The 20,157-nt window shown below is 39.2% G+C and overlaps 1 protein-coding gene across 10 annotated transcripts in view; it reads left to right on the top strand.

The window, feature by feature from the left end:
• The window catches only part of DNM3 (dynamin 3), a 171,939-nt gene that overhangs the window by 51,452 nt on the left and 100,330 nt on the right, over nt 1-20,157 (top strand). The gene's annotated exons all lie outside the window — the stretch shown is intronic.

Below are 20,157 nucleotides of genomic sequence, written 5' to 3'. Positions count from 1 at the left end.
TCTTCGTCCTCATGTTCTGGGATGGTGAAAAGCCTGTCTGCAGAGTTCTGTAGCTGTTGGTATGGATTTTCAGATTTGACAAAAAGTGTGCTTTTGTGGATGATCAGTAAATCTGAGGTGAGTAATATGGGAACTGGAAAAAGCATTTCTCTGGTGAAAAGGACATCAAGGTTGCTCACTGTATTGAATATACCAGTAAGAAGCTTGTTAGTTCTGTTTCATTACTTTTTCAACAATGTTTGTAATGATGTGCTCTATCCAAAACTCCAGCAGTATTTTGAAGGTTAAAATAGGATTATTATGTGCACTGTCAGATTTATGGTAAGGCCTTTGTGGGTTATTTTAAGGTTTGTGTTGGTGTTTGTAGAAAAAATTAGGTTACATTTAAAAAGAAATCCTATTATTTTCTGAATTTTCTTTTAAGTTAAGTATTTCCAGCAAAAATTTAGTGATTTTTAGGGTGAACCAGTTCATTGGATGGAAGAGGCACAGGTAAAGAGAAAGTTTGAAATGAGCTGTAAAACATCACTCAATCTTTCCATCTTAATCTAGATAATAATCACAACACTGGCTGATCCCAGCAAAACAGGGAGCTGGTTGATGGGGACTGCAGACAATTCATATTCTCTTTAAACTAGTGTAGTGTTTTACTGCAGTAGATTTTCTGGAAGCAGTGGGGAGAGGTCCTGCAGTGCATGTGCGTAGAGTCAGAGCTTTCCTGAGTCCTGCAAATTCAGGATGTGGTACTTGCCATAGGGAGTTCCCTCAGTAATGCTGCTGATGGTGGAAACTGTGCTGGTCAGTAGGGTTTGTTTGGTTGGTTTTTTTTCCTTGGGTCAGTGGCTATTTTGGGACTTAAGACTGAGGGACAAATTAGGTTAATTTTTAAGATTTTGCCCCTTGCTCTTTTATTTAAGCTTTAAAGGGATTCAAATGTATTTACTGTAACAGGAAAACAAGTGTGTGCCAGGCAGAAGGGAGGAGCCACAGGATAAATGTTAAGAGGGGAAGTTTTATTCTCAAATTGCTGAAATATACTTTGAAAGAAATGCAAAAGTCACTTCATGAATTTGAAAATTTGAAGCTGCTGGTTTTTGTGATCTGCCTTAAGGTTACTAGAACTTACTTTCTTAGGTTCAGTACAGGTAACTGGAACTAAAACAAGCGATGGGGGGAATTAACACCCCTTGCTGTGTTCTGTCTCAAGCAGTTGGAGGTGCATCCAAGATGTGCTATGGCAACTTTTAATGTAGTTTTTTTAGACTTTTTTGAGTCTGGTCTTTGTTTAATGTGGAATATAAAAATTCCTAAAAATGCTAATGGTATGTTTTATGCGATGCAACTTTAAAAAAATAAATAATTAGTTTTGGTAGTCTGCTGGAGGGAGTCACCTGGGAAACTCAGAATAGTACGTGGAAAGAAATAGCCACTGGGTGATTTCTAAATACATATTTTAAAGTAATGTCTCTTAATTGCCAAACAGTTATGTTTTGAGAGTCATGAAAATGCCAGTAGTTCATTCAGGCCAATATGGGAGCTCACTGAGGAAATTTCATAGAGTGGCAAGAGAAGATAATAGGATAGTACTATTCTGTGCTTTGCTGGTGGAAAAATTTCCTCCTTAAGTACAGATTTGCTGTATAATTTGATTACGTTTTCCTGGTAAAGAGTATACAAAGTTATGATTTTTAATTTTTTTTTTTGTACTGAACTTTTCATAGTAGGACTGAAAAAAAATTAGTAAGATCTGTTCTAGCTACTTTTTGAAGAAGGTCAAAGCCACAGCTTGGCTGTTAGTCAAACGACAAGTGACTTGTTTCAGAAACAGACACTATGGGCTTTGAAAATAAAGAAGTAAATATATGATCTCCTGGCTGAATTCCAATTTTTCTAATTGCGTTTTGCCTCCTTAAAACGTTCTCCTCATTTTCAGCGTGATTTGGTGGTTGTCACATCCTGTTCTCAGCTGCTGACTGAACCGGCTTTGTGCGGGTGTGTTTCCTCCCCGGTGAGATTCACAGTCTCGGGGACGTGAGAAGTGATAACCGTGTTTGTGTCTCTGGCTGTACCCTTCGGGGTCGTGGGGAGTTGGGAGCCCCGTCCTCCCTCTCGGGCTGGTCACTGCTGCAGTCCCCTCACAGCAGCACCGATCCCTCCATCGCAGCTGGGGACGATGCAGAGTCAGGTCTCACCTTTGTCCTTTTGCCACAGCGATGGGTTTGTTCCCCTGTGCCTGTACCCCTGAGCTAGGAATGTGGTAGCAGCTTCGTACCGGAGAGCTCTGACAATGTACTTTCCAAAACTCCAGTGCCTGCTGGGGCCTCCAGGGCTGTGTACCCCCTCTAGTGTAAGCTGAGACCATTTTCTAGTCTGGAATTTACTCTGACATCAAAATCACTCTGAGTGCTAGTAGTTGCTTGCTAGTGCCATGAGAAGGATGTAAATGGCTTCCTTTATTTGCGAGGTGCAGCTTTGATAAGTGATGAATCCACAGTGGAATGCATTATGAAGCAAGTTGCTTTGGCAAAAGACTTCAGATTTTGCTGTATGATATCAGTGTTACAAAAGAAAGAATTGGTTTCTTGACATGATTTCGTTGTTGTCAAACATACAACAGGACTTTACTCCTGGTGAGAGGGACTCTATGCCTAAGAATGCTTCTTAGGCTTGTTATTATGGAAATATCCAGTTGATGTTTGAACAGTGTGCTTAAAGCAGTTACAGTATTAGTTCTGTGAGTACTAATCTGGGTTAGTTTCTGATCCTGCACACAGTTGCTTGTGTTCATAACTTTGCTGTGTGACCAGGACCATGACTTTGTGCTTTTCCACTTAAAAATGAAACAAGGAGAATGCTGTGCACCTCTTTGAGGCTGCTGTAAATAAGTGCAAGATTGGAATGTTCAGTGACCCTACAAATACAGCTTTATTTCGTAGAGTATTCCATGTAATCCCAGCTGGAGCGTTTTAAGGCACAGCTACACACACATTATTAAATCTGAGCATTTTAGCTTTCAGTTGTTACTGTCTTGTTAAGTAGCATTAAGGGAGGTTCATTGAGAGTCAACCTGCAAATACAAAGTTTGTGAATTAGCCACTTCTGTGTCAGGATGAAATGGACTTTGGGAATGTGGAATGCTTGTGAATCCAAAAGCTCTCAATGTAAACAAATGGCTGTCATTTGTAAAGTCGTGTAGCATTTTTACAGGGCATGGTCAGAGACTGTGATTTTATTATTCTTTCTAAAGCATCTAGAGATTTTGCTGGCATTAGTGGTGTGTAAAGGAATCCAAGCTGCACTCTAGGATTAGAACTTCTAAAAATGTGAAATTTACCTGTATTGGGAAAATCCCCTTTGGTCTTATTTTCAAAGAAAATATTTCCATTCTGTTTCAATAGGAAATGATAGTATTGTCAACATCTGGTCATAGACGTAGTTTGTATTATAATTTCACAGTTTATTCCCAATTGTAAAAAAAAAATTGTTATGTGAGATTTGGGAGCAGGATACAAAAGTAAGTGAGGAGGTGAGAAAGTGGCAAGGGGAGAAGTTACTCTAAGGTCTGACACTGTGTGTGTTTACAGAATTAACTTGCCCCACAACAGACTGCTCTTGGCTTCTGTGGCAAGCAGGAATGTCAGTGAGTTTGATACAGCAGTAATCTAATAATTGCTCAAGTTATGCCTAGGAATTAAATGGAAGGACAAAACATATGGAGGTGCCGCAGAGCTGCGCATAAATAAAACTTACTGTTAGTGAGTTAATGAGAACAACTAGGAAAAGAGTACTATAGGAAGCACAGTAAAAATTTCAGCAGTGGGTTTTATTGTAGTTTATAGGCAGTGTTTGACCCTGGGTGGGTTGCAGCACGCAGCTTGGTACTGACCGGCCGTCTGGGATCCAGTGACTCGTGGCTGGAGCTGGTGGTGCAGGTGCTCTGGGGTGTCAGAGCCGTTTCCCACTGGTGGCTGTTCCCTCAGGCTGGGTTGTCATGCGACTGCCTGTCTGTGCCTGCTGTACAGGTGAGAGGATGTTCTGCACAGCAAGTGTAGACAGGCAGACACATGACAACTCCGTCCAGCCAGTCCCTTGGAGCCATCACCGCTGGTGTGCAACACTTTGTACCAATCCAGTTTGGGGGGGCTTTGTTGGGGGGGAACACACATAACAGAATTAAACTTTAAAGCATTAGGAGCTGTAGAACAAGAACAGAACTTGATTTTATTCAGAAAAGCAGCATTTCGGTACATGAGTTATCCTTGTGCTGACATGTGTCGGGGGTGCGATTTCAACAGACTGGTCACACTGAACATTTGGAAAAGCGAAAAGAACTGAAGCCAGCGTTTATTTTATATGCAATTCATACAGGGTTTTGCCTGCAGATTGTACTTGCACATAGTAATTTAACCAGATGTTTTTACTCTTCATGGAAGCACAGAAATACTGAAGTTCAAGATAAAAGATATGTTTATACAGTGCATATTTTCTAAGAGCAGATAAGTACAATAATCTGGCATGTTAAAAATAAAAATCTTTCTGTATAAATGGAGGCAGCCACTTGCACATTAACCCCATTATAGGAAACATGCTGGAAAGAAAACTGGTTGCATTTTATATCAGTTTTGCTAATATGCAAGAGCTACACATGTGTGATATTTCTTTTAGTATTTTGGTTTGCATATTTCATTTTAGCTTTCTCTCAAAATACGTACTTTGTATGACCTTATAAAATTTCAGTAATTTTTTTTCCCCTTAAATATAGACCGTACTATAGATCAAAAGTCTGCAAATAACATCATTTCACATCACAAGATGTGCTACTTGGCTGAATTTTTCTGTATGCAGAATACACACAGTGACTGTAATCCAGCTTTGCAGTGACATTTGCCACATCACTGGGGTGTTGTTTCAAAAGGTATAAAACGCTCTGGAACGTTAAGAGGGGAAAAGGATAGTTGTATCAATTGTCTGTACAGATTAAACATTTCTGGTTTATAATGGTGTTCTTGAATCTCTGTTGCTCGCTAGTGCCACCATAGGTAACAACAAACCGGTGCTTTCAAACCCTTCTCAAACATATTCCATACAGAACAGCAGCCAAACAGTTTTTAAGTTCCAGCCTGAAAACTGATTATAAAAGGGATGCATTTACCAACAAGCTAAAGGTGGGGGTAGTGTTGAGGTTTTAAACTAGACTAATAATAAATGAATATGTGATTATTCAGGTCTTCTGAATGAAGAAAAATATACATTTTAGGTAATATGCAAGTTGAGTGTACAAGTTAAGATTATCAGTTATATGAATAAAATTTTCCTTGAACCTAATGAGGTAGAATAAGATATCTTAAATAAATGAATAAAGCACAAAACATGGCTAGCTAATTCAGACATGAAAAATTAATTCCAATACATTAAATAATTTGTCTTTATAATACACCTACTTAAGTTTTTGTAGCTCTAAGTAAAATTTTAAGAGTGTGCTTTAAGTTGATGTCTTCCTACCCACTTGACCATTTTGAAGAAAAACAAAAGTGGCAAATTAGAAGTACTTTTAAAATAAGTATAATACAATGATTGTTTCATAGATTTCATCACATTTAACTGCTTCATTTAGTTGTTAAAGATCTTTAGTCTGGAAGAAAATTAGGTCTCACTTTCTGTGTTATGCATCCTTCTTGAATTAGCAAAGAATTGTACAGTAAAATTCATTGGCAACCTATAGTAAAAAAGATTGGAAGAATAAAAGTATAATTTTATATAATAGGTTTTCTATTAACAACTACCAAGGACATTGTGCTGGAAGGAAAGTCTTAAGTGGAAAGTTTGTGCGGTCTTTCTAATAACTGTACACAAGGAGAATTCATCAAAGAATCAGCAAAAAGCTTTACATCTCAAACACAGGCAAATTTATTTTCCCTCCAGTTAATGCCTTGGGTGCTGCTAATGACTAGATAGTTATCTCCACTTGATTCTTATTTAAAAACTGAAATTCCTTGCAATTGTAGTAAACTTGCTAAAAGGGCTTTTTGCAAGCACATTTTTGTGTGCTGTGTCTGGATGGCTCACTGAGTCAGTAAAGGGTTTGAGAATATTTTAGAATACTTGTAACAAAAAAAAAAATCTTGTGATTGTCAATATTATATTTACAGAAAACCTATGTTAAGGATTTGACTTTAAATATTGGTACCTTGGAAACTGAGTTGAGTACTGTATTCTTTCCAGCGGTGATCAGGACTTTTTATTTAAGGGAGGGTTGTTATTTTTAGATACTGCTTTGCAATGCTGCATAAAATACAGTACAGAAGTACAGTAGCATTATTCAGGAAAGTTTCATTCTTAACTGTGGCATTTCCTGTCTTTTTGTAGGTTTAAGCCTGACCCTTAATAGTATTTCAATTAAGATTTTTTTTTCCTAAATAAAGTACAGTTCAGGAAGCAAAGCCTTTTACAAGTAAAAGTAAAGTTATACTATTGATTAAAATCTATTATTTAAAAGAAAACCCAACACACTAAGGTTTAGGGTTTTTCATTTTCCAATCTGCTTAGCAGATTTCAGTTGAAAGATTATAATAATTTAACATTCTATGCAGAAGCCTAGAATTTTTATGCAGGTATTTTACTATTTTAGTTATAATATTTTCCATATAGTAATGATACTTGGGTGGTCTGGGCGCACGGTGATAGTGCAGGAAGGGGGGCAAGGAGCATGGAGAGGGTGGCAGTGCTTTAGTCCTCTGAAAATACAGATGCACTAAATAGCACTGGGAATAGTAATACAGAAGACAACATGCAAGTTAATGACAGGGCAGAAAAATGTCAAATGACATGGCTTTTTTTAAAGTAACTAGTTTTTTTCACGTTTGGATGCTTGTTTGATCTATATTTATTTCTGTAAAGTTGACTGATTTGCCCCCACCCTTTTTTCTTTTTCCTTTTTTTTAACATTAAAGGAATAGCTACAAAAGGGTTGAAATATTTTCTTCCTCTCTCCTATTTAATTTTGTTGAGTGCACCAAAAAAAAAATTACTCTCTTTAAAGATTAAATAAAGTCCATTATATTGAAACACCTATTTAAATGGTCATATTGGCTTTAAATTGCTTTTCCTGGCTTTGGGCCCTTTATGGTAACAATGTATATAATTTAGTTCACAGAACAGGCTTAAGCATTGGTATCGTCCTGGTTTTAGGGAATTCTCACTATGATTTAGTATGCATTGGGTCCTGCTAATTTTTCTAGTCCTTGCAAAAAGTAATGTTTGCTGGTGTTTTGGTTTCTGCTTTTTCTTTTTTTCTCTTGAAATATTTATATGCAGCTATCTTGTGTTTGTTGACATGCATATTTAAAACCTCTTGTTTTAGAACTATGGAAATCTCTTCTCTGTAATTATGATCAACTAGAAATTGTTTCAACTAAAACAGCACTGCTTTAAGAACCACAGAATCACTTAATTTACTTTGAAAATGTTTTGGTTACTGAGCCAAAGTCGATATACTTCCTTATTCATTCCTAACAATACAGGCTTTCTTCCCATATCTGTTGCTTTGCACACTGCATTTCCCCCCCCTCCTTTTTAAGCCCCATGCCAAGGGGGCCTCCTCGATCTCAGCCTTACAGTCTAAAAATGTAACTTTGAGGAGTCATGGGTGTATGGGAGGGGAATCACTTCCTAAATCCAGAAAGGTCATTTAAAATAAAGATTAATGCAAATAGTGGACTAGAGATAAGAGAAATACTAGTTCTGTATGTTTTCATTGCCCTTGCTTATTTAGCAAAAGTTAACACAGGCTATCTGAAGCACTATTTTCACGGAGAGCCTATTATTCCCTGGATAATAGTATTTCCTTTTTTAATTTCTAGATCAGAATTATTTAAAAAAAAAACAATAGCTTTGCAAGTAAGCATTAGAGAGAAAAAAATATTTGCCAACGATCGCATTCCCCTTGAAAGCAAAACTGAGCGAGTTTCTTAACAAGATTTGGAAACATTTTTCTACCGCTTAAGCAAAGTCTAAGTCATAAAACTTTTCAGATTTGCTATGCCTTAAACAGCACTCAGAGACTGAGAAATATTAATGCAAGTTTGAATCCGGTTCCGTTCCTTTAACTTCTTCCTGTCGCTTCAGATTTTCTCTTAATAACCACATTTAACTGTGTGTTGTAACTCCACTTTAAAGCAGGATGAGAATAAAAATTCCATCTACTCGTACTATGAGGGATTAAACCCCACTGATTTAACCCTAAAAATAATCTTCTGCAAAATAAAGGGAGAGAGGGCGAATAACTTCTAAGTGTACATACACATTAAAAAAGAGGTATTTTAGTCAAAAGGCATAAGCTTTGCTGAGGGGCAAAGGGAAATGGCTGTGCTAGTTCTGGCTTTGTAGGCTTTAAGGCAGCCAGAACAGGCACTGTCACGGTAACGCTCCGCGACCAGCTCTCCCCAAGAGCACTTCTATTGATTATCGAAGGAGCAATGGGAAAGGTAATCAGAATATACATATTTAAAAAAAGAATAAAGTACAGCATCAAGGCTGCCTGAAAACACAACGCACATTCTGCAAAACTGGCTGGTTATAATGCTAATGGCTGCATATTTATGCTGATCTTTTTATAGTATAGCTATTCCAAGCCTTCCTGGCAATAATGAGCACCATATAGATGGGTTTTTTTTCCGGTTGCAGTAGTTTGTAACTAGTGTTAACTTTAGGGGAGCTGACTCTGGAGTTCGGCCGGTATCAAATTGCAGCCCAGACTTTTTGTATTATTTTGTCCGTGGGGATTTCATTCAGCCTGAGGGTTTTTTTCCCCTACCAGGACAGCTGGAAATTCACCAAAGCAAACTTCTGCATTCGTTTACAAATTCCATGTTTATCAGTGGGATTCAGGACAAAGTAACTTATCATTTTGAATGTTAGAATTATCAGCGACTCAAAGTATACATGAGAGCGGCAACAATCAATTGGTGCTGATCAGTCATATGCAATGGCCAGCCAGGTATCGGGATGGAAAGCTGTTTTTTCCCTTTTATTTATTTATTGATTTTTTTTTTTTTACCCCATCACATCCTGAACTTTAAGAGGTAATTTTTCCTGACAGTCAAAGATTTTGTATTCTACATGGCAGCAGCCATCCATGGAGTAGTCGGTTTTCCTATGCTTTCCCTCCCAGTTTTCATTAGCACATATAAGTTCCTTGCAAAGAAGTTTCAACTGCATATGAAAATCTAAGTACAGTTTTCCCAAAGGTGATATAATATATTTTATAATAATTTAAAATATTATTCATGCATTCTTTTCTATTATTTTATTACTTTAAAAGGAAATAATTTTTTTAAATCGATCTTCAGATCATAGTTCACAACAGGAGCTAGTCAGAATACATACTTCTAGCAAGCCTAGAAAAATAAATTAAATACTCCTTAAATATTTATACTGACTGCTACAAGTAAAAAAAAAATTAAATTTACCTTTTTAGTTTGTGGGGAAAAAAATGCTTTATTTTAAATTAAAATAAAAAAAAAAAGAAATGACCGACTTTAACTCTACTCTTGTACACTTCTCTAGGTAATATACCTCTAGGCAATATACCTCTCTCATTTCTTGCATAGGTTTTAGTGCACCATCAGAGCTCCATCTTTCTTGCAGTGATGACTGGAGGAAGGGGGGAGGGGAGTCACCTAGGTTCGCCAGGTCATAGGCCAGGTGTTCTTCCAAAGTAGGCCTTACCAGAATGTCTTCCCCGCTTTATTCTGAAGTCCTCCTTTTTCACAGTGTCCCTTAGCGTTTCTTATTCCCTAGTGTGCAAAACCTGTGAAGAAAAATACTGTATATGAGATCTGAAAGGAGCAATAAGTGTCTTCTCCTTGGCAATAGCAACTTGCGTCCCCAATAGTCCATGCCGCTGCTTTCCCTTGCCCAGTCTAACCAATGTGCAGACTACTGTACAACAGCATTGTCCTGAACAGGTAGTCTGAACACTGGGGCGACGGAGCAGGATCTCCGGACGCGTCTATTTATTTATTTTAAATCCTCTTTTAGTCTCGGGGAAAAACTGCCTTCCTGCATCACGGGTTGTGCTCGGCTCTCCCTCACACTCTGCAGCACTCACTGAAACACACTGAAGTGCTGTGATTTCCAGTCTTGACGTGGCACATTTGCAGCAGACTGGGGATCTGGCAATGAATTTAGGACCAGGAAAAGGGGGAGGGCTGGGCCTGAGAGTCCATATATGGGATGATGTCACCCTGGGGAGGTTTGGGTATGCACTGTGCCGCTGGTGAGACCGCTAGAATTGCCTGCTCTCAGACATGGGTCTGTGTATAAAATGGTACCAGATGTTTTAGTGTAATGTTAAGCAGTCATTTCATCTTCAGGCCAGATTTTTTTCTTCAACTGGGCAGGAAGTGGGCCCCAGTATGGAAAAGCTGTAAAAAGTCAAGATGTACAGTTTCACTGCAGCCAACAGAGAGCGAGTTAATGTAGACGCAGAATTTGCTCTTTTGTGAAGGCTGAAAAACCGAATTTATAAAAAGGATTCTGCTCGGGAAGCTAATGTAATAAGCCAGTGCTTATTTTCTTTCTTTTTAATGACTCTAGTTGTGCTTTTCTATTTTGGCATTTCAGACCAAGAAAAGGGCAAATAGGTTCATTTTTTCTTGGAACTGTCAGCGGCATGCAGGCTGCCGAGACTTGAACAGTAATTAGAGTTACTTCCTGAAAGTGAAGCCCCCATGAAAAGTCTGGAGAAATGTTCTTTGTCATAGCCTCTACATGAGTAATTAGTTCCACATGTGGCCTTCCTATTTCCCTTCAGCTATTTTGGCTGGCTGGTTGAATACTTTGCTATAGCTCAAGACTTAAAGAAGCTTTAAAGTTTTCATTTCAAGCATCCACTGTGAAAATAGCTATTTCTGGTGTCATAATAAATTGCTTCTGGTAGATCAGTGCTATTAGGCCTGGCATTGTTTTTCACTGGTAACCCTGCTGGTCCCATTTTTCTTTTAATGGTGCTTGGTGGAATTATTCTGCTGAATTTTATCTTTGATGTTTACCAGATCTATTGAATTTTGCCAAGTATGACTTTACCGTAGATTTTAAGATATTCTCCCCACAGGCACCCGGCCTTGTTCTCCTGTAAACTTTTTTCTTTGTTGAGAAACAACATTTTGTTGAATCTAAGTGTTGTACTTGGTTTTGTTGTGTGCTTTTTTAAATTTTTGGTTTGGTTTGGTTTGGTTTTTAATCTGCCTTAGCCCATGGTCTAAAACAACAGCTAACAGATCGAGTTAGCTCTGCTGAAGTCGAACCTGGAGGAGATGGTGTGTAGGTCTGTGTATGCACCGTATGGAACTGTTGCCAGTAGGTTTTTTTTTGCTTAGAATTCTAAAGCAAATGTCAGTATCTGGAACATATTCTGAAAGGTAGATCTCCACCAACTTCCTCGACAGCAATGTATGTAAATCTAAATGTGTGCTGTGAGCTCTGGTGTCCTAAATACCTTCTGCAGGATTTGGTTCTTCCAAACTGACGGCACATTCTGAGAGAGCCGTGTCTCCTAGAGGCGTGTGCAGGGCAGGTTGCAGAAGTCAAACTTCAGGGAGAAGGAATGCTATAAACTTGGACACTGGGGAAATTGGAATTGGAGTCTCAGTCCAATGAAAAGGAAAAGTGACCTTCAGGCTGCCTTGTGGGGGTGGCAGGCCAGGCATGTCTGCTTCAGATTGCGCATCCTTCAGTTCTCCCGTATGGATCACGGTGGGCTAGTGTGTGTCCAGGCAGTGGTGGGGTTTCTTATTTAATTAGCAAAGGTGAAAGTTTGAAGAAGCTATGGAAAGAGATTTAACGTGAACTGTGCTTTTGGCTTTCTTAAAAACAGCAACACCACATCAGTGTGTTGGGGAAAGCGAGTTGGTGGGCAAGAAAAAGCTCTTATAATGGAGAAAGAGCACACCATGGATAAACCAGGAGGGCTCCTCATCTGCGTATCACTGCTTGTGTAGGAGCTGGCTTTTTTATTATATTCCCACTTGGCACTTGCCTTGTGGAAGAAGAATACGATTTTGGAAAGATTGAGTAGTGATTTTGGTGAGTGGGACCCTCAGTATAGCGTGTCAGATTTTCCCCAGTGAGGAGCTGTCAGAGATTAATTACTGCATGTGTCATCAGAGCAAGAAATTATGTTGTCAAGAGAAGACAGTATTCCAGGGATCTTCTTTCCATACTGGCAGAAGGGGACATAGGCTGAATAAAACAGGAGGCAAAGCATTAATGACCCAAGCAGGCTCAGGGGCTGAGGGAAGTGGAGTTTGGAATCTTGCTGCCAAGTGCAGCAGCATTAATCTGTGAATTTTTCCTGAGACGGTTACATAGAACTAGAATAGCTGACCATATTGTGGCCTGGAAATTTGTTCCCTGTAAGTTCTGTGTCCTGGCAGAAGCAGAGCTTCAGAAGAATGGAGGACAAGAACAGGGGGTTTGGGTTATTCCGGGTGCCCAGAAAGATGCTAAAACATTGTCAGGGAAAACCTCTATAGAGTGCAAAGCCATTCAGACCTCCAATGCACTTTTTCTGTCCTTCCTAAGGGCAGTTCAGCTACTTACACGAGTCTGGGTTAGATGTTTAGACTCAATCCCTCCTTTTCCACTTGATCTGTGTTTGGAAAGGAATAGGCCCAAAAGACCACTGACATTTCCATTCCTTCTGATACCAGGTTCAGACTAGACAGGAAGGATTTGAAATCATCCACTAAATAGCTCCCCATCTATACTGTGGGATTTAAACTGCTTCTGGTCAACATGCAGCATGGCAGACTGCTCTCATGGTTGCAGTAATCTCCACTCACAGAGTCAGTATCAATAATAAATTGTTACCCATAGTTTATTGTAAGTGCCTTCCAAAGGTAGTGATGAACTTCATTTTTCATGAGAAATATCATCATGCTGACATTTTCTGCCGCGTCTACGAACTCAGCCTGATGATTAAATTATTTTGCACAAGCCTAGAACATTCTATGGTTTTTAGCTTGGAGGAAAGTAAGGATTTTGAAAAGTCCAGCTTCTTCATTAATGCTTATTTGGAGGACTACTATGAAAAAGAAAATTGCTATATTTCTGCTGGATTGTTTTCTTTTCCTGGCAGACAGCAGTGTAGTGCCAGGCCATTCTTTGTTCTGAATGAGATGGGCATCTTTGAAATGGTCATGAAGTGTGTGGTGAGCATGGGAGCTGTGTGCTTCTTGTAGTTTGTAAAACATCCCAGACTGCATTTACACAGTGAAGCAGCTGAACTGCCACTAACCTGTGTTTTTACATTAAAAAGTTACCAGAGAAAGTGTCTGGACAATTGTAAATTTTGTATCTCTGCTTTTCAAAGCTCTAGATACAATCCAGGGAACTACAGAAGAGTAAGTGGGATGTCTCGAGTTGGAATAATAGCAGCTGTTTTTGAAATTCTGCAAGAAAAAGTTCTCTGCTATAATTTGCTCTAGATTTTTTGCACATCCAGCAGTAAAGGTTAACCCTTTTTGGCACTGAGTAAGCTAAATCATGCTTTGAAAGAATTAGAAACAGGTAGGTATAGGATACAGGGATCAGTACAGATGGACTGTCATTGCCATCATAGCAAAAAATCCCTGCAAAACTGCCTTCAGGGTCTATTTTGTAGCTGAGTGAACAAAGTGAGTAGAGAACGAAATGCCAATGAGAGGGAACAAATGCAAGTGAATAGTCTCAATTTTGTCCACTTTTATTCAGAATGCTTGGGATATGGGTGCAAGGAAGAAGATAAGGATAATGCAGGGAGAGAAGAGGTGATAGTTGAGGAAGCATCAGCTCGTGAGGCAAGAGTATCTGATCCTTGCTTCTGTAGAGTTTGTCACCGTTCTCTTAACCAAGGAATATCGCTTATGGTTGAACAACACCTAATGCAGTCTTGCAATTCTGTTGTTTCTTGATATTCCACTGCAACCTGACTCATTATTTTTTTAATTTTAAATTAAAAAAAAAAGAAATTTTACCGCTTAGCTATTTTGTTAATTCTGGCCAGTGCACATAGGAACGATTTGTGCTTTTAAGTAGCTGTGCCCGTTGTTATGAGAACATGCTGTGAAGTGTGGTGCTCCTTTTGAGCTTGTACCATCATCCTCATCTGTTGATTTAAGTATTAATCCACGATGTCTGGAAAAACTGTGAGGCTGGCAGCAGTTTATCAGAGCTAAAGAAGCCCCCTTTTTGTAGGGCCCGCTGTATGAGGGCTGTATGACTGCTAAGAGCCACATCCGTGTGCTGCACAGTTTCCCAAGCAGTCTGGCCTCAGTACTGCAGTGAGTGATTTGATCTTTTATAAATGACCTTAGTATAGCCCAATGCCCCTCTGTTATGTAGTTCCTATAATGCATAATGGACTGGTGAAAACCATAGCCTCTAAACACTGTATTCCCTGTTCCCAGTCCTGTTCCTTCCCCTGTTCCTTACTACTTGTCCCCTCTGTCTTTTCCCTCCTCATCAGACATGTAGCTTGGATGCTTTGGTATATTTACCCTTTCACCTTCCTCTACCCAATCCCCCTTTCCTGCTCTGCATATGTGCCTTCCCTCAAACTTCATTTGAGATTGTGGGAGAGATATGAATGGGGAGAAACTGGAGCTGGAAAGGGTTAGTTCAGCTATTCTGGGCATCTAACAGAGCTGAAATTCCTAACAACCAAGTTTAGGAGCCTGTGTTTCCCTTGTTTTTGGTGGGCAGGGGATAAGTCAGCACCTCTGAGGTGGACACTTGTAGTGAGCCACTGCTGATTTCTGTCCTTGTAGGTGTGAGGAACTGAACAGGAGGTTCAGTACTGATGCCACTTTTTCCTGCCTCATTAGCAGTCTGGTTATGTTCCTCCTGGTTGCAGTGTGTGCATCACTTTGTAGTCTGTATTGCTCAGTAGTATTTTTTTGTTTGCCTGTCTAGCCAGTGGTTGAAGTTTATCAGTGAATAATCTGAAATGCTGGAAAATAACCAGGGTACCACAGAGCAGGTATTTTCATATGCAGGTGTCTTTGTGGTCACTCTGCATTTTTCAGCTTAAACTTTGTGTATGTTCTCATGCCATATTTGAATATCTGAACTGATTTTTGGATTAAATTGTTTTTGGGGAGCCAGATATACTCAGCACAGTGGTAGCAAATGATTATAATGACTGGCAATGTTCAGATTGCATAAGATTCATTCTTACTGAAAAAAAAAATAGCTGCCTTTTTGAATTGTTGTGGCCTTAATGGGAGGTATCCTCTCTGGCTGTCATGTTTTTCTTCAGGAAAAGAACAGGATATGGAATAGCTTTGACATTTCCTTAGTCATTGCTTACTCATACACAACACACAATTAGTGGGGATGCAAAATTAGATGAGCTAAGTTAATTTTCATAATGGTGGGGAAGAGCATGATATGCCCTGGATTAACACTGTCCTCTTTCTTGACTGCTGTGATCTCCTCAACTGTGTTTTAGCCCTGAAGCACATTAGTGTTAAGCTTTTGGACCCTTTATAAAACCCAGATGTGCAGCTGAATCAAGTGTCCTTTTTCCCCACTTGGACTGAAATAATTCAGTCAGGTTACAACATCACTGGGAGATCGTTGCACCTCCCAAAGAAGATGTCACTTCTACTACAAAATGATTGTAGTGTTCAGTAAAGCAAAATGACTGCTTGGGGGGACAACACATTTCAGTGAGTTTAGGGGCTTGTTGTTTACTGCTTCAGGAAAGCAAAGATACATAATGGATAAACTCACAGTGGTTTTCCATTCTTTTCTAGAAAGAAATCTCTTTGAAAAGAGAACTGCCTGGATGACCGAAGAAAGTGTATACTTATAGAAGTTTCTAGTTTAAAATCCTGTGTCTTGTTGGTTTGAAACTGCTGGTTTTGTCTAATTAGAATTTGGGGTTTGATTTGCCCCTCAGAAATATTTTTATGAACATTCTTTCTTCTGCCCAACTGAGAGACAGTTTGTTGTTACTCTTGTGGGTTTTTTCTGGCAAAATTTTGTGTTGCAGCTATTTCTATGTTTCAGTAACATAATACACTCTGGGGGCAGATCTTGGAGATCTTTGACTCTAATGAATACCAGTCACGTGAGAGCAAATACATGATTTATTGCATGAGTATATTTTCGATAGTAATGCCTGGAGATTTTTTTAGTGGGGGAAGGGAGATCAAGAAAGAGAAGGATGCAGTTGAAAGAAATTAGTGGGAAAATGATGTTAAGTCTCACCTTAGTTCAAGCCTCTGGTTTGCAATTCCAGCATCGTGAATGACTCCAAAACAAAAACATCCATCCTTTCCACATTTAAGAATAATCTCAAGGGAACTGTGTTGTAGAAGCATATCTTAAAATGAACACCAGCAATATTGCTCAGGGCCTCTAAAACCGAAAGCCATTTCTTCTAGTATTTATTGTCTTTGGCAGAACTATTATCCTCTCTTTATATTAACTGCTGCGTGAAGTGTCGTCTTTGTCTTGCCAAAACTTCTGTTCATAACATAATTTATTCAGAGGTTTCTTGCTTTTGATAAAAGCTTAACAATAACGAGCCAGGTTCTTGAATGTGAAATGGTGAGTTCCCTTCCTGAGGCTGAATGCAGTGATCTGTCATTTGTGCTGTGCAGAGGTGAAGGCTCTGAGGAGAGGGAACTGTCAAAGCTGTACTGCTCCAGCTCTGTGAAATGCTTGGAGTGTACCCCCATGGTTCTTTCTCTTTTATGACTGAGTTCTAAATCATGTTTCCAAAGATTAATCAGTGATATGCAAGGAGTAGTGGCGTCTGGCTTTTTCTGTAGGTTATGGAGATTTAATCACCTGCGGTTACTATCTTGAGTATGTAGGCGTAAACATTTTAATTAGAATTAAGGGCCAACTTAAAAGCCTTTTGATTGCTCAGAGATCTCAAGGTGTCCTGTGAGATCTGATTTCTGCAAAATTTTGACGTGAACTGGTAAATGATGATGCTCTCGGGCATAACTTATATATTTAATTTTTTAGAGAGGTTGTTTCTTGAAAACGTGTGAAGCAGAAGAGTTAACAGATCAACAGAATGTTCTCATTTTTGTTCCACTGTCCCTCATATTTATAATTTTTTTATCAGTATCTCCAAGGAAGAGAGGTTTTAAAATTGCTCATTATCACTTCATGTATCCTCCAATTAAAAGGAACAAGAAATTTTTATTTGCCACTTGAACTTCTCTAGTCAAAAGAGAGGTTGTGTACTGCCTTCATGGCAGTATGTGTTGGTTATTGTAAGTTAGTTGACCAAGGTATGATTTATCACTTTAAAATCTTGATAAAACTGAGGTGCTGACAGATTTTCTCTGTTATTTGCTTCACCTGACTGCTTTACAAATAAAATTTTAGTGCTTTGCCTTTGCTGTTGCTTTACATGTAGTACAGGAAGATATGTGTTTATTGTGGCTTTACTAATGTCCTCTTAGCAGTTGAGACAAGATGTGTTCTAGAAACCTGTGACCCATCTTATTGGTCAGGTAGATATTTCTCAGTGTTTGACAACATCCAACCACCTAAACTAACTGCACACTAACCAGTAGTTTAGTAAAACATAGGTTCAGGCTTGTTATGTTTGTGATAGAGTTTCCTTTTCTCCAATTACTAAGCATTTTCAAATGTTTATGTAAGTTCCAGAGAAATGAAGCAAGTTACTGAGATAGTGTGAGAGAACCTATGAGGAGCTTTTTAGCAGTTGATTTGTGTCTCTTTCCTTATGAATCATCTTAGTCACAGGGGATACTTTAAAACCGTTTCTCATGACGAACACCTCAATAGATGCCTCTTGGTTTACAGTCTTCCGAGGTCAGAAAGTTCTTCCCCCTCCCTGTTATTGTCTGAAATCATAGCAATAACCTCACGTTTGCAGCATGGAACCCAAAAAGGAATAGTGTTCCTTCTTTGAAGTCCCTGTTACTGCTTCAGCATCTTTTTCTGTGGGGTGTTTCATGACTCTTCTCTCCTTTCATGTTCTTGCCATGCTGATCTGTGCTCTGTCATCTCTCACTGACAGCAGCCTTCTCTGTGTATTGATCTGCTCCTTTCATGGCAGTCTCCACAGCTTCATTCCAGGCCTTCCTTTTGTTGATGGAAAGACCTTCCCTTGAAAGTACAGAATTACCCCCTCTGCTGTCCAGTTGAGTACTTCATCCTAAAATAGCAAATACTTTATCTAAGTCTTTTATGTATGGCACTTAACCTCTTGAGGATCTGATCTTGACTGAACAGCAAAACCCCCAACCCTACCAACAACCCACCCACCCACCCATGGCCCTCTCTGGGTTCTTCCACAGGTAACACCCAAGATCAGCTTGCCCATATCATTGCTCACATTACACATCTCTGCCCTGGTTTCCTTTTGCATTTGGTATGTGAATCTTAGTATATTCAGGAGATTGCCTAAAGTTTAGGGATGAAGTAGACAACTATGCTCTTAATTCCCTAATGGATCTTCTGTCATCTTTTACTCCAGCTTCAAGGTGTGTTTATTAAATGTTTTTTTTTTTTCCCTAAAGCCTTACAAAAGCATTTTTGGTTGAACAGTGGACAAAAATATTGCCTTGTGTTGGGAATCCTGTTGAAAATACAGAAGAAGCAGCAATTTTATGGATTTTAATGCTGCTTACAATATCATTCACAAACTTTATCCATGTAGAGTGAGACCTTAAAATGCATTTAAAAGGGTAAATTCAAGAGTGACCCAAGAAAATGATGAGTACAGATGCCTGAGATGCCTAAATATACCTTTGAAAATCTCTGCAACCAAGCAGGTTTAACAGACCTGATGGAGCTGAGCACCTTTACAGCTGAAAAAGTTCACGTACCTGGTGTATGTATTTAAAAAACCCCAAAGACTTTGTAGTATAACATTATTTTTTGTTAATTTTCTACTGACTGCTTCTTTCCCTGGGTAGCATTTTTCATCTTCCTGTGCTCAAATATAAGGAGACATAGAATCATCAAAGCTTCCTTTTCTTCTTTTAACACGTCAGAGAATTCTCAGCCCACAAGTGTCCGTGATAAATAGACCTGTAAAACAGGTAGCCTTTGTGCTCTTGGTTTTTCTGAACAGGCATATCAATGCACAGGTGCTGAGCACCTTTTAAAGCAGGGGCTGTGTCCGTCAGGCGAGATGTGTTCATCCCCTGCTTGTGAACATTCCCTCGGAGACAAGATATTGCCATATATAGTTTTGCTAAACTTCGTCTTTGCTTCCACCTTGCAACTCTGCAAAACTTTGGTGTCTTGTCTTTGCAGAGATCAGTGCTGTGTCACTCTGATGTACTAACCAAGCAGTGCCTTACGGAAACATTTTTCTCCACACACGTCCCCTCCTACTTGGACTTTTTACCTTGAGGAGGCAAAAGGGAAGGTGTTCCAAATTTACTCCTGTTTCATTTTTGCCCCCCCTGGAAGCCAATCTCTAAAGGGGCGGAAATCCAAACAATTGTTAACTCATGGAAACAACAAAGACGTATGACAAACAACAGCTCATCATTCATTCTCAGCCAGTGACATGTAAATCCCCAGAGAGTGTCTAGGGAAAGAAGGAGCTTGCTGCTTTGTAAACCTCCCTCGGTGTCTGATAGTAACATGGCATGCTTGCTTTGCTGTTTGGATGTCACCAGGAACTGCTGAGAATGCAAGAGGAAAAAAAAAAAGAGTACAGGCTCTGAGAAATAGGAGGAAAAGATGAGTTTTATGTAAACAAAGTTAGAAAACCCTTGGAAATAATTGTTTAAATCAGCTAGGAAAGCTGATGGAATGACATAGTTATGGAGGCTTTTTGGCAGAAATAGTATTTATTGGCTGGGTTTAGTTTAGCACGGAGAATGTCATCTAAGTTGTTAGCGCTGGAAAACTCTGTATGTTAGGAACAGGCATAAAATGCAGCAGGCTGTGTGGTGTGAACCAAAGCTGGAATGCCTAAAACAGCAAACCCTATGGCAGGTTCACACAGACACAGCCAACGTCACTTGAGTGTGCATATTTTATAAATACTGATTTATTATCTAGATCCAATGGTACTTTCTAGGAATGATTTACCCTAACAAGACAGAGCACAGACGTATTGCAGCATTTTCGTGCACACAGAGTTGTCTCCTAACTCCTGTGCTG

The sequence above is a fragment of the Lepidothrix coronata genome, unplaced genomic scaffold, assembly GCF_001604755.1.
Source record: "Lepidothrix coronata isolate B3197 unplaced genomic scaffold, Lepidothrix_coronata-1.0 Scaffold52, whole genome shotgun sequence".
NCBI classification, from domain to species: Eukaryota; Metazoa; Chordata; class Aves; order Passeriformes; family Pipridae; genus Lepidothrix; species Lepidothrix coronata.
The sequence above is the reverse complement of the archived record's forward strand: the minus strand, read 5'-3'. Positions and strand labels throughout refer to the sequence as shown.